Source organism: Elaeis guineensis, chromosome 4 (genome assembly GCF_000442705.2).
Source record: "Elaeis guineensis isolate ETL-2024a chromosome 4, EG11, whole genome shotgun sequence".
In the NCBI taxonomy this organism is placed as follows: domain Eukaryota; kingdom Viridiplantae; phylum Streptophyta; class Magnoliopsida; order Arecales; family Arecaceae; genus Elaeis; species Elaeis guineensis.
Window position 1 is genome coordinate 135,477,271 of NC_025996.2, and position 12,934 is coordinate 135,490,204.

Consider the following 12,934-nt stretch of genomic DNA (forward strand, 5'->3'; position numbering starts at 1 on the left):
ATTTCAACTTTGGATACTCCCAACTCTTTAGCTAGATCATAGGTGACAAATTAATCCCATTGGATACTTTGAGAAGAACTCTCAATATATAAAGAACCCATAGGGTATGGTCATATGATTGATGCAAAATTTACATGCATGCATGCTTGGATGCTAACTATGCTGAAAGTTTTTGAAGGTGTTGAGATCCATCCCACTTAATTTTTACGGATTTTTGAGTTTTTCAGATGTTTGCGAATTATCCACTAAGACTTGTACCCGAATTGCAAATGTGTGACTATATACGAAGGTGAGACCTTGTTCTTTCTATTGTAATTAGGAGACAGAGATTCTAATTAGTTAGAAAAGTATGTGTGATCAAAACTATAGATTAATCCCACTTAAAAGGATAAAAGAAATTAAGGCTAGTTTGTACCACAAGTTCTGATAAAACTACATATCACTTCAAAATTTGTTCATGTCATCCAATATACAATAGAAGAAGCTTTGTATTACTTGCTTTTCCTGGCTACCTGGTTAGGTGATAAAAACTGTCTAGTATTATCCCTGATCTTGCTAGTTTCTTAGCAAACTCACAATTCACAAACAGAAGTCGAGGTCACTAAAAAAGTTGTGGTAGCACTGACTTATAAAATACATCTAAGAAGATTTTTGTCAATTTTTCTTACTACAAAGAAGCCTACATCGGCTCGAGGTCGGTGAACTAGATCAAATTTAGCTCAATATCATCTAAGCCGAGTTTGGTGAGCTATGGCTTTTTGTTGCCAAATTTAAGGGAATTGCTGCAATATCTAATCAAATAAATTTAATCCTAGCATGGAATGATTTGTGATGCAGCTTTGATTAGGATGTGTAGCATGCCAGATCGGTTCTATTTTATCGAATACATTAAATTGATAGGCGACGTATATATGTCGTAATAACGAGGACATCAAAATCCTAAATATAAGTTTGAGATTAACATTAGATAATAAAATAGAAGGTAAAAGAGAAGGGAATGACGTGAGGAAGTTGGATTAAAAAGTATTTTACAATATGGGCTACGTCCAAATACAAGATTGGGTTTGAACTAGTTAAAGAAGAAGCAAAATGGGTGTCTACTTTAATTCTTAGTTATGACCACCTCCATTACTCACATCCTATGGACGAGTAGTCCAATTTTTGTTCTTTACAGGTCACTCCGAGTTCATGGATAAATAAAATGAGACGAGAGAAATATACAAGAAAGAAGGGAGGCAGGGAAACCAAAGCCCCACGCCGGCCCAATCTAAGAAGACCCACCCAACTGAAAGGAACTGAGCAAATCTGTATTCAAAATTCAAATAGAAGGGGTCCTTCTCCCAAGTGCATTGTCTCTCTCTCTCTCTCTGCTTCTAATCCAACTAGCTGACACCTTTCACCTAGGCACCTCTACCAGTGTCACTAAAAGCATTAACTGGTCTTATCCGAATCACAGCCTTCACCGAAAGTGGCACACCTGTATGATCACCATAGGAACTCATCATCCCTCTATCAACCCTCTAAAGGGAAGGATAAACGAACGACGAATATATACAATGTACATGGAACAATCAATACTAATTTTCGAGTCTATATGACACCTCACATACTGCATAACATAAGTTGCCCAAAATGATAATTTTACAAGGTCTTCTAAGCTTCAATATTTGAACTTTTGTGGGGAATGTTCAAAAAAAATAATTATTTAATAATTTTTAAATATTTTTTAGATTTTATATTGATTTTTAAGATCTTTTCAATCGGTGTATGTTTTTTTTTTGGTACAAGCGGACGACCACACCATTCTGGTACGAGAGCGACTCAAATGATCAAGATACAAAATATTTCGCAGGTCAGACGGACAGATATCCCCTGACTTTCAAATCCAATCTCTCAAATATTCCGCCACAAAGGCTGCAACCCAATCTGTTGCACTGTTCGCCTCCCGATAGACGTACTGGATAAACGACTCAGCGGAAAGATGAAGGAAATGCCAAATGTCATGGATCAATAGATGAGCCTCCTGCTGCTCCGAGCTACCTTGAATTCAGACAATGATAATAGCCGAGTCATCCTCGATGAATATCCTCTCCGTATGAAGCTCCTGTATCGAAAGATGATGCCAACCCAAGCAGCATGAAACTCCGCTCTCAGGATTGAGGGCTCAAAGAGATGGAATACTTCAACTGCAAGCAGTCGAGCATTAGGATCGGGGATGACGAAATCAGCTCCACCTCTACTCCCCCTGACACTGCCACTAAAGTTCATCTTGACACACCCTGAGGGAAAGGGCTCCCAGGAGATAAGTAAGACCTGCCGGGGCGCTGCGGGAGCAGCATGAGAATCTCAGTGGATGGGGGTATCAAGGGGACCAATGGCAGTATCGAACCCGAAGGTACTTCGTAGCGAGGCACTAGGCTCTCTCAAGCACCCTATGCGAAGAAGCCACCTCATCCTTGAAGATAAGATAGTTCCTGAACAACCATATCTGATAAGCTATATAAATCACTGTCTACCATAGGAGTGCTCTCCATCCATCACACTCTGAGGGATCATGCTCAGGAAGGACTCCAGCCACATGTCCCTGCTCGACTTCCAGAGGTAGATGCCGGTCTGTCTCTAAATCATCCTCGTCTATGAACAGCATAGGCTGGCATACTCGGTCGTCTCCTCCTCAACCCCGCACACCAGAAAGAAGATCAGAATGTCTCTGTCCCTCCCTCTGAGAGGAGTGCACGTCGGTAGACTATCTTATATAAGCTTCCAAGGGAAGAGCCTCACTTTGGGATGGGCCGCCACTCTCTAGATCCAGGCTACGTCAATCCTCCTAACTGCCATCGGTCTGCAAATCTGGGTCAGGTCATGCAATGGGATCTTCAGGCAATAAGACTGACCCCAAACCCTCACATCTCCGCAGGGATGAGCATGGATCGGAGTGGCAAGAATCCGATCAGCAAGTGAATCATCGAACAAGTGGTTGACCTTCTGGACTCGTCAACTCTTGCCATCCTCAGACATCAGGTTGCAGGCTCGCCCTCGATAGTTGCCTCACTACTCACAAAGGTTGGCCAACGGAAAAGAGGCAATCTCGAGATCCAGGCATCGAGAGTCATGTCAATTGAACGGCCATCTCCAATCAACCAACTGATCTCATCCATCACACTGGACCCCCAAGCACAGATCACCTTCTAAATGAAGGAGCAATCGCGAGCTGCTTGGATCAGGGATCCCTAGCTCCATTCTCCATATCGGGCCCTCATCACCCTATTCCAAAGGCAATCTGACTGAATAAGAATTTTGGTTGCATGTCTGGTGATCAAGGCCTCCCTTCTGACTAAGAGGAATTGGATCCCAAAAATCCCATCCCTCATCGGCTGGCAAACCACCTCCTAGGCCAGGAGGTGAATCCCATGATGATCATGACCCGAGCTCCAAAAAAAGTTTTGAAATCAATGCTCTAGCTCTCTGAGGCAAGAGATTGGCACAATCGTGTTTGTCAGGAGATAAATTAGAAGAGAACTCAACATTGACCTTATAAGGGTCATCCTACCCATCAAGGAAAGGGTAGAGGCCTGCCATCCCTCATTGAATGTTTGTTATTTGGCAAAGTCATAAATCCAATTGAAAAAAGTTCAATCATGGGAGTCTACCGATCTTTTGCTTAATTACTCTCACACTGAATGTTTTAATATAAATCTACTTATTTCTTTTTCCTTTAATTATCCATTCCTTTTCTTCTAGTCTGCCAATATAATATTAAGCTATTTTGTAAATTTAATTTGGGCTTGTTGAAAGAGCCATTGGAGCCTCCAGCTCTATATGCTAATTAGGGGTGGCAATCAGATCGGATCGGATCATAAATGGATTGGATCAATATGGATCGGATCAAAAAATCATCAACCCAAATTTGATCTATTTATTAAACGGATCAAAAATTCAAACATGAACCCAACCTATTTATTAAACAGATAATCTGATCCAATCCATTTAACCCGTTTATTAAATAGGTCAAATTAGGTTAAACGAGTTAAACAGTTAAACAGATCGGGTTAAATGGGTCAGAAACAGGTTAAACAGATTTTAAACAAGTTAAACGGATTTTTAATAGATTAAACAAGTTAAACAGATCAGGTTAAATGGGTCAGAAATAGGTTAAACATGTTATCTGACTCAAGCCGATCTGAATGTTAAATAGATTAAACAGGTTAAACAGGTCAGATATCTAAAATCCAAATCCGACCCAATTATGAAATGGGTTAAACGGATCGATCCATTTATGATCCAAATCCGTTTAGCCTAAATTCAAACCTGTTTATGGTGGGTCGAACATGGATCGAATTGGTGGATCGGATCATATTTTATCTGTCCTAATGCTAATACTGTGCTCAAAGGCTAATGAGATGGGGCAGGATCCTAAAATCTTTCATATTTGTGCTTTAAACCTATCTTTTTCATATTTACATAGTTCTTATAAAGTTATCATATGGTACAAAATCGGTAACTCTACAGGTTTTATTGATTAAACCTTGGTTAATATTAACCAGGATTGTAAAAGAACAAAAATACCCTTGTCTTAACATCAAATGAGGCTCTGTGCTTTAGCCTCTTCTTTCTCATATTCACCCTGTTCACCCCTGGGACTTGGATATCAGGGGGATTAACGATGGAAGGACAAGGAATAATGATCAGTTAAGTTTCAGAACTAAGAGCAAATATCTAGAAGATTATGAAATTAACCATTAGAAGAACCAAAGTAAAATGAACGTGACAATGTATAACCAACATATTTGAAAGATTTTAAAGATTAAAACATAAGTATAAAAAAAGAAATTCTAAAATTAATACAGAGAGATTTCAGAAGCTTACCTCCTGTATTGAAACCTGCCTTCATGTACTCATTGTGCTCAAAGGCAAATATCTGGGGTGATCTAAACAGATTTGTTAATCTATCATCTACCCTATTGCTAATTGGACATGAAATGCTATTGGCCACTAATCACAAATACTCCACAAACTTAAACATGGTTCCTCATGTGAAAGGATACACCATCCACAATGTCTTTTTTTTTTTTTAAAAAAAAAAAATCGAGAGGAAAAAGTTGGATGAAAGTAGACCTGTTTGGGCATGCCAAGCTGGGTAGAAGCCAGACTCAGCCTAAGATATCACAGCATTGTTAGGATCGGACACAACATGACCAGACTTTTGGGCTTACTGTTAAGGCCCGAGCCCATGACTTATTGAGCTTCAACCTTCTGGCCCGAGTCCCAGGATCAAAATAAAAACTGCACTTCCTCTTCCCCACCACTTCACACCTCCCTTGCTCTTCCAAGCTGGACACACCTCCCTTACTCTTCCTCCAAGTTGGAAATGTGATGATGGTGAAGGGGATGATCAGGTGGTTGCCCATGGCTTGGAAGGGTGTGGGTTGTATCTTTCGCTAGAAAAATGATTGATTTTTTTTCACGGTGTGAACCGTCGAATCGTTCTTTGCACAGTTTTCAAAGTGCAATATTTGTTTCATGATTTGTGCTGATGTATGGAAGGGAGAGGTTGGAAGACTTTAAAAACTATATAAAACGTGATCCAATGATTAACGTTGTGAAAGAAAATCAACCATTCTCTTTCACGAAGGATACAACCCAAACCCAACTTAGAATTGGTGACCGCTCTATATCAGCATTGACCTCTCTCCTTTGAGCTCATCACATGGCATCACTCTCATCATCTACCTCACCCCACAGACATGGCTAGACCTATGTTGGGAAGCAATTCCCTTTCTAGTCAATGCTCCAAGGATTGAGCATACAATTGCCAGCATTTTCTTAAAAAGTTAGCATTATCCACCTTCGTATCTATTACTTAGTCCGGTTCTAAGGTTCATTGTGGCATTTCATCAAAAGGGTGGTAGTTAGGTGCTTGGGCGGTCATGGAGAGCCAAAAGTGGTCCAGAAGTGAGGGGCACAGGATATCGATGGCTATCAGTGAAGGTGGTTGTTCATGGGCAAAAATTGTGCTGATCCATCACGGCAAGCTCGATGGACTTCACACAAAATCTCGGTGGTCGAGGTCGAGCAGCTTCAATGCTTCTTCACTAAGTTCTTGAAATTTTCGAAAGATGAAATGGAGGAAGCTCGAGAGAAATGGGAGAAGATGCCGGCTTTGGCTCGGAGCCTCGGTTGATGGGTTCCAATCGATTTGGTCGATAAGGATTTTAAGGAGAACGGGAGGCTATAGGGTGATGTCAAGGCATTCTCCTTGGCTGAGGATCACTTACTCTTCCAATTCAAATCCAAAGAGGAGCGGGATGCCATCTTGAACGAAGGACCGTGGATTGTGGTCGGTCAACTCCTCAATGTTGAGCGATGGGTGCTGGATTTTATATTGAGGACGGATTAGTGAATGTGATTACGGTCTGGCTACACATTTCTTCCCTCCTAATTGAATTTTGGAGCACGTAGAGGATTTTGGGCATCGTTAATTTTGGGCCAGCAAGCCGGTGGTCATCGACAACTTTACCGACCAGCTTCAAAAAATTGGTTTTGCCAGAGTTAAGGTGAAAATCGACTTCTCGATGCTACCGAAGCCTAAAGTGTCGATCAAGGGAGAGGGTCATATATTTTGGTAACCTTTTGTCTATGAGAACCTCTCGATAGTGTGCTTCTCATGCGGATGGATCGAGAACATGGATGATGCTTGCAGTCTTCCATTGGCCAACAGTTCTCTCCAACTAGAGAACATAGTTGAAGTCAATCTCTTGCCGATGGAGGTCTTCGTTGAGCCAGAGACTGTGCTGCCGCCGTCAATGGGTGGTGAAGAGGGTCCAGCAACCATCAGTCATCCCCAGCTGGGACCTTGGGTGGAGACATCTAGGCTCCAGCCACCTAGGATTTTAGCTGGTGATGTGAAAGAGAAGAAGGACAGTGAGTCATGGCACATTGCTTTGGTTTCAAGGCCGAGTCAAGTAGACTCTCCGGCTCAACAACCGAATCCTCTTGATTCCCCCTTGATTTGGAGGGGTGGCAAAAGCCCTCCAAATTGGCTCGCTGGCGGTCCTCGAATTAATGGTTTGACCGGCATGACTCAATGACTTTGACGAGCAACAACTCACCAACTCAAGTCGGGTCATCGTTTGTAGTGTTGATTGACTTGAAGTCGGCTTAGGAGGCTATGGACTTAGGCTCAGGCGAAAGCCCAATGAGTTCTGACCTACTAATGATGGAAGCAGGCTTCGACTCGACCCATCTTAAACAGGCTCAGAGCCTAGATAAAGGAATGAAGCTTGGTTGTGATAGCGGGCTTGGCCTAAACTCAAATTGCTACCTTGCGGCCCAGTCAGTGCCAAATTATGGTCTCGACCCTTCCACATCTTTGCGGCCCGTGAAATCGGGCTTCCCTTCTCTACAGCATGACCGAAAGGAGTTAGACATGGTAACTGATGGAGGATCGAAGGTGGCGGTGGTGGGATTCGATGGATAGGAGGAGGACCTGACGATGAGCAAGCAGGTGGCTCCAGTTCGATATAAGGACTCTGATGGAGACATTGGAAATAGTGAAGCTAGGGTTAGGCTCCATGATCCAACTCCTTCAGCAGTGGAAATGGATATGGCGGCGACCTTGCTGGCATCCGATGGTGGGGAGATCGAAGGATTGGTTCTTTTGGAGGGTCTGGGGCACTCTATCATGCCTTTAGGCTTGGTTGGGAAGAGGGAGTTGTCTCTCAGTAATGGGGTTAGGAAAGGGATGTTGGGCGAACCCAATTCAGAGGAGAAGTCATTATGATGTGGTGGCTCAAATTAGGACGGTCTTGGAGGAGTCTTCTGAAGGGCCTTCGGCAGATGGGCCTACAAGAAGCAAGGCTATCCCTCGAGGCTGTGATAGAGGGAAGGAGGTGGGACCTACTTATGGTAACCCTTACCAATGAAGATCCTTGCTTGGAATGTGAGGGAGATTAGGAAGCCCTCATTTGCCTCCACCTTTAGGAGGTTAATATCTCAGCAACAGCCTAACTTGTGAGTCCTTTTTGAGACTCGATTGGTAGGTAGGAGTCTTGAAAGAGCATGGCACAGTTTTTCAATATCTTAGAATTTTTATGCTATTGAGTCTTGCGGCCCCTCCATGAGGATTATTATCCTTTAGAGGCCTGAGATGACTAGTGTGGATATGATGCATAATAGTAACCAATAAGTTGTAGTGATCATTTCTAGAATCAATGAATCTCCTTGGATGTTATCGACTGTCTATACTAGCACTGATTATAGATAGCGATGAGTGCTATGGAAGGAAGTGTCTAGATTGATTGATTAGGTTTGCCTTTTTTTGTTATTGGTGATTTCAATTGTATTGAGTATCTCAGGAGAAGAGGGGAGTAGAATCTTTACGGACTATGTTTGAAACCAAAGAGTTCCGAGAGTTCATTTTGAGGAAATGGTTGATTGATCTTGCCTTCGTGGGCCTAGATATTCTGGTGCAACATTCATCAGGACAGAGATAGGGTTTGAAAGTACATCGACAGAGCCCTTGCCATCAGTAGTTGGATTCAGCGATTTTTTAGCTAACAAGTATACCATCTCCCGAGGATCACCTCTGATCATTATCCTATGTTGATTTTTACCGACCCAAATTTCTCTTATCAAAGCCCATTTTAATTTGAGAAATTCAAGCTATCCTACCCTTGCTCATGGGATATCATTCGAGAGGTTTGGAGGATGCTGGTGCAGGATGATGCCATGTATTGGTCACCCACAGACTCGAGCTCATGAGGTGCAGGTTGCTAAGGTGAAATCAGGTGGAGGTTGGGGATATCTTCAAAAAGGTGGAGGAGGTTGAGACTTCAATTGCTGATCTACAGATGAGAGAGAATAGGGATGGGAGTCCCTCTGTGGATGACTTGAATAACCTTTAGGCTAACCTTTCTACTTATCACTAAGGCAGTAGGAGATGATGTGGCGGTAGAAGTCCAGGATCTAGTGGTTGAGAGAGGGGGACAAGAACATCAAATTCTTTCATTAAGTAATAGTCGTCAGAAAATAGAAGAGTCAGATTCAGATGTTGAGATGTGCTGGAGGTTAGTGGATGGAGAGTGACGAGGAGGTCAGGCAATAGATCTTCACCTTCTTCAGTCCAAATGGTCTGTTGACTTCGAGGGTGGAGGTTCTTTTCCTTGCCCTCCCCCTGCTAGCTTGGTCTTGAATGAGAAAAACTCAGGTCTGATTAGTCCAATATCTAGAGAGAAGATTCAAAAGACGTTCCCGACCATGGCGGAAGATAAAGCCCCTGATCTTGATGGATCTCCTCCCTTGCTCTTCAGACGATATTGGGCCATTATTTGTGATGAGGTGACAAGAGCCATTCAATTATTTTTTGCCACTGGCTGCATGCTAGAGGCCTAGAAAAGGACCTACATCACTCTTCTTCTGAAGAGATAGGATGCTTCGGAGTCGAGTCACTTTAGGCCCATCAGTTTGTACACTATCATGTATAAGATTTGTCCTAAGATCCTGGTCGGCAAGATGAAGCCCATTCTTCTTAGGCTAATCAGTCTCGAGTAGGATGTTTTTATTAGGGACTATAGCATCTTCAACATTGTGCTCATCATGCAGGAGTTCATGTATAATCTTCATAGAGCTTTAGCCCGTCGATGTCTCATAGCCATCAAGCTCGATATGGAGTAAGTTTATAATTGAATACGCTGGGGCTTTTTCCTTCAAGCTCTAGAGAACTTTGAGTTCCATGGCTGCTAGATCAGAGAGTGCGTGCTTGCCCCCTCCTTTATCTTGATCAATAGCACTTCGATGGATTTCTTCCACTCGACGGTCGGTCTCTGTCAAGATTGTCCTCTTTCATACTATTTGTTCATTATTTGTGTTGATGCATTTTTTCAGACCTTGTAAGTGGCATCCCTTGGGTGGGCCTTAGAGCTCCATGTGCCAGCCCTAGGGGCCTAGCCGACATCGGATTTGCTCTTTGCAGATAATTATCTTCTGTTGGGCTAGGCTACTATCCGAAATACAGTAGTCTTTAGGAGGATCTTAGAGAATTACTGTGGCTTCACATCGGAAGGTGAATCTCCTCAAGTTCATGGTCTATTCAATCTGAAGATCAGGGCTCAACATAGGTAGGTGACCCGAAGACTTCTAGGTATTTCTGAGTAGGTTGGGGCCCTTCGCTACCTCGAGGTGCCTATTACTGGGTGAAAATTGTGAAGGACTGAATGTAGAGAGATGGAGGTCTCGATCAGAGAGCACCTCGAAGGCTGGTAGTCTAGAGCACTATTGATGATGGCTAGGGTTATTTAGGTAAGATCGGTTCTCAATGCTATCCTTGTTTACATATTATCTCATACCATCTTGTTGAGATCTTTTCTCCTAAAGCTCGAGCAGCTTTTTAGAGAGTTTTTGTGGCGATCTCACCGCAAAGGGGGAGGGGTGCATCTTCTAGCTTGAGATGTGGTCTATCAGTGAAAGAGGGCTTGGTATACAATCTTTGTTGGTTGGCAGGAGGCTTTGATTGTTACGCATTCAGTGAGATCCTTGATTCAGCCAAATGGATTATGGAGCTCGATGGTGCGGGCTAGATACGGGTAGGTGTCCTTGGAGGGAATTGCTTGCGTTGGCCGGAAGAACTCTATTTTGTGGAAGGAGATATGTTCTTGCTTTCCGGATATGATGGCCCAGACTAGCTTGGTTGTTATCGATAACTGGATAATTGATATGGTTCGGGATTAGTGGGTGGCCGACATTTCACTTTCTCGATGGTCGACCTTCATCAGCTCAAAGGTGGGTGAAAACGTTATGGTCTGCGATCTGCTTTAGTTAAAGAGAAGGGGTCGGAATGAGCAACTGGTGACTCGCTCTTTGGCAGCTAACTGGTCGAGAGGATTATGGCCTAGGCATACCTTTAGTCAAGGATCCAAATGTTAAGTTTTGGCTGTCGTTGTGTATACCTAAGGTGATGACCAGAGACTTGTATGGCATCTATAGGGGGGAGTCGGTCAGATGGTCTGATGGTGCATAGATTTGGAGGCTTGGTGTTCACCTGTTCATTTGGAAGTTTGCGTAGAGTTAACTCCCTACTAAATCTCTGTTGTAGGCCCGAGGGATGGATACCTCATCCATTTATCCGGATTATGGGCTAGAGGATGAGTTGATGGATCATATCCTTTTCCGTTGTGTATGAATGATCTGGGTGTGGCAGCTTGCTAGGCTTCTTTCTTCGGTTACTCTTGCAGAGCGGTTCAGCCGTGCCTTCCTAAAAGTCGCACGATGGAGTACTCAAGTTCAGGCTATAAGGTTAGAGGGCATCAAGATAGCTTATGTGGCTTATCAAATTTGATTGGCTTGGAACATTGGTTAATTTGAGGCTAGACCGTTGTCGGCGAGATTTGTGCTTGAGAGGGCCTCATCCCAGACTAACGAGATTTTAGAGTTGTCGCCATTCGGGCCGATCCTAAGGAGTCGGGACATCTGGGACTCCCTCCAGGCTCTTGCGGCGCTCCGCAAGATGTTCATTATTTGGAAGTCTCCACCTTTGACCTTCCTCAAGGTTAACTTTGATGACAGTATGACCATTGTATATAGTGGTGCTGGCTTTGTGATTAGGAGCCTAGACTCTAGATTTATAGTGATTGGCAAGAGTCGGCTTTTTGAGACCACTGTTTCTGGAGCTAAGTTGCGGCCCGCCTGGGAGAGCATATCTTACATGAGGTTGCATCTTCGAGCTAATCGATTGGTGATGGATGGGGACTTAGCTACGGTGGTCGGTCAGATTCGAAGGAGAGGGGAGGAAGGGGAGCACAACCTCCAACTTGCTTTTTTGTAACATTTGGCGTATATTGGTAGGGTGTGTCTTCGTTGATGTTAGACACATCTATCGAAAGGTGAATAACACCGTCGATTGATTGGTGAGCTATGTAGCTGACTATTTTAGAGCGGACACTTGATCTGATGAATTTATTTTGTCGATATTCTTTCATGATATTTTTTTTTTTCTCACTTCTTAAACTATATTCGTACTTGTATTGTATGAATGATTGTCCTATCAAAAAAAAAAAGAAAAAATTCATTGCCTTCGTACATTCATAAAAAAGCACCCATGCCAACTGATCTCAACTTACACAAGTCCGGCATCTAGCAAACAAAATCCAGCAACTGAGATTTTAGAATCAAATACTATAATTTCATTTTTCCTTTTTTTGGTAAACAGTGGTGCCAGTGGCTCCTTTTTTTTTTCAATAATACAAGGCTACAAGCAAGCTCGAGAATCTGAACCTTGGAGAGAATAGAAGCCATGAGTTTGTTAGGTGCCCCCGCGATTAGCCACGCTACGATTAAGGCTCAAACAGTCAAGATCTTGCATTTTTGGGTTCAGAAAGATATTGATAGCCAATAAGAGGGGGTGGGAGAAAAACTTGGGATTTGATGGGGGAGAAGATAGAAAGGTTTGAAGCCATCGAGTAATGTGGCAAGAGGTGAGAAGGTGGCATAGTGATGGGTGAGTTTTAGACTAGGATGCAACGTGCCACAGCCACCTCCTTTGCTGAATCAGCAATAGGATTAGGAATTTAAGGATTAGATTAACCATGTAATATTATAAAATCCTAAAAAAATATTTGATTCGCAATCAAAATCAAAATCGAAATGAGGATTTGAATCTTTAGAGAAAAGGCCAGATTGGGCTTTATAGATTGGATCATTTTCATTCTGGATCGAAATTGAAGTCCTTCCAACCAAACACCCTTGAAATAAAAATCATCCATTCCTATTCTCATTCTAACCCCCAACTCCACCCAACCAAACACCCCTAAAATTATTTAAATGATATCACATACATACTCACATACCTAGACTTATGCTAGGTCAATGAAAATTCAAGCTCCACCCATCTAAAATGTGGCCTCAAATTTCTCTCTTGATTCAATCTGCCAGGTTGAAAAAT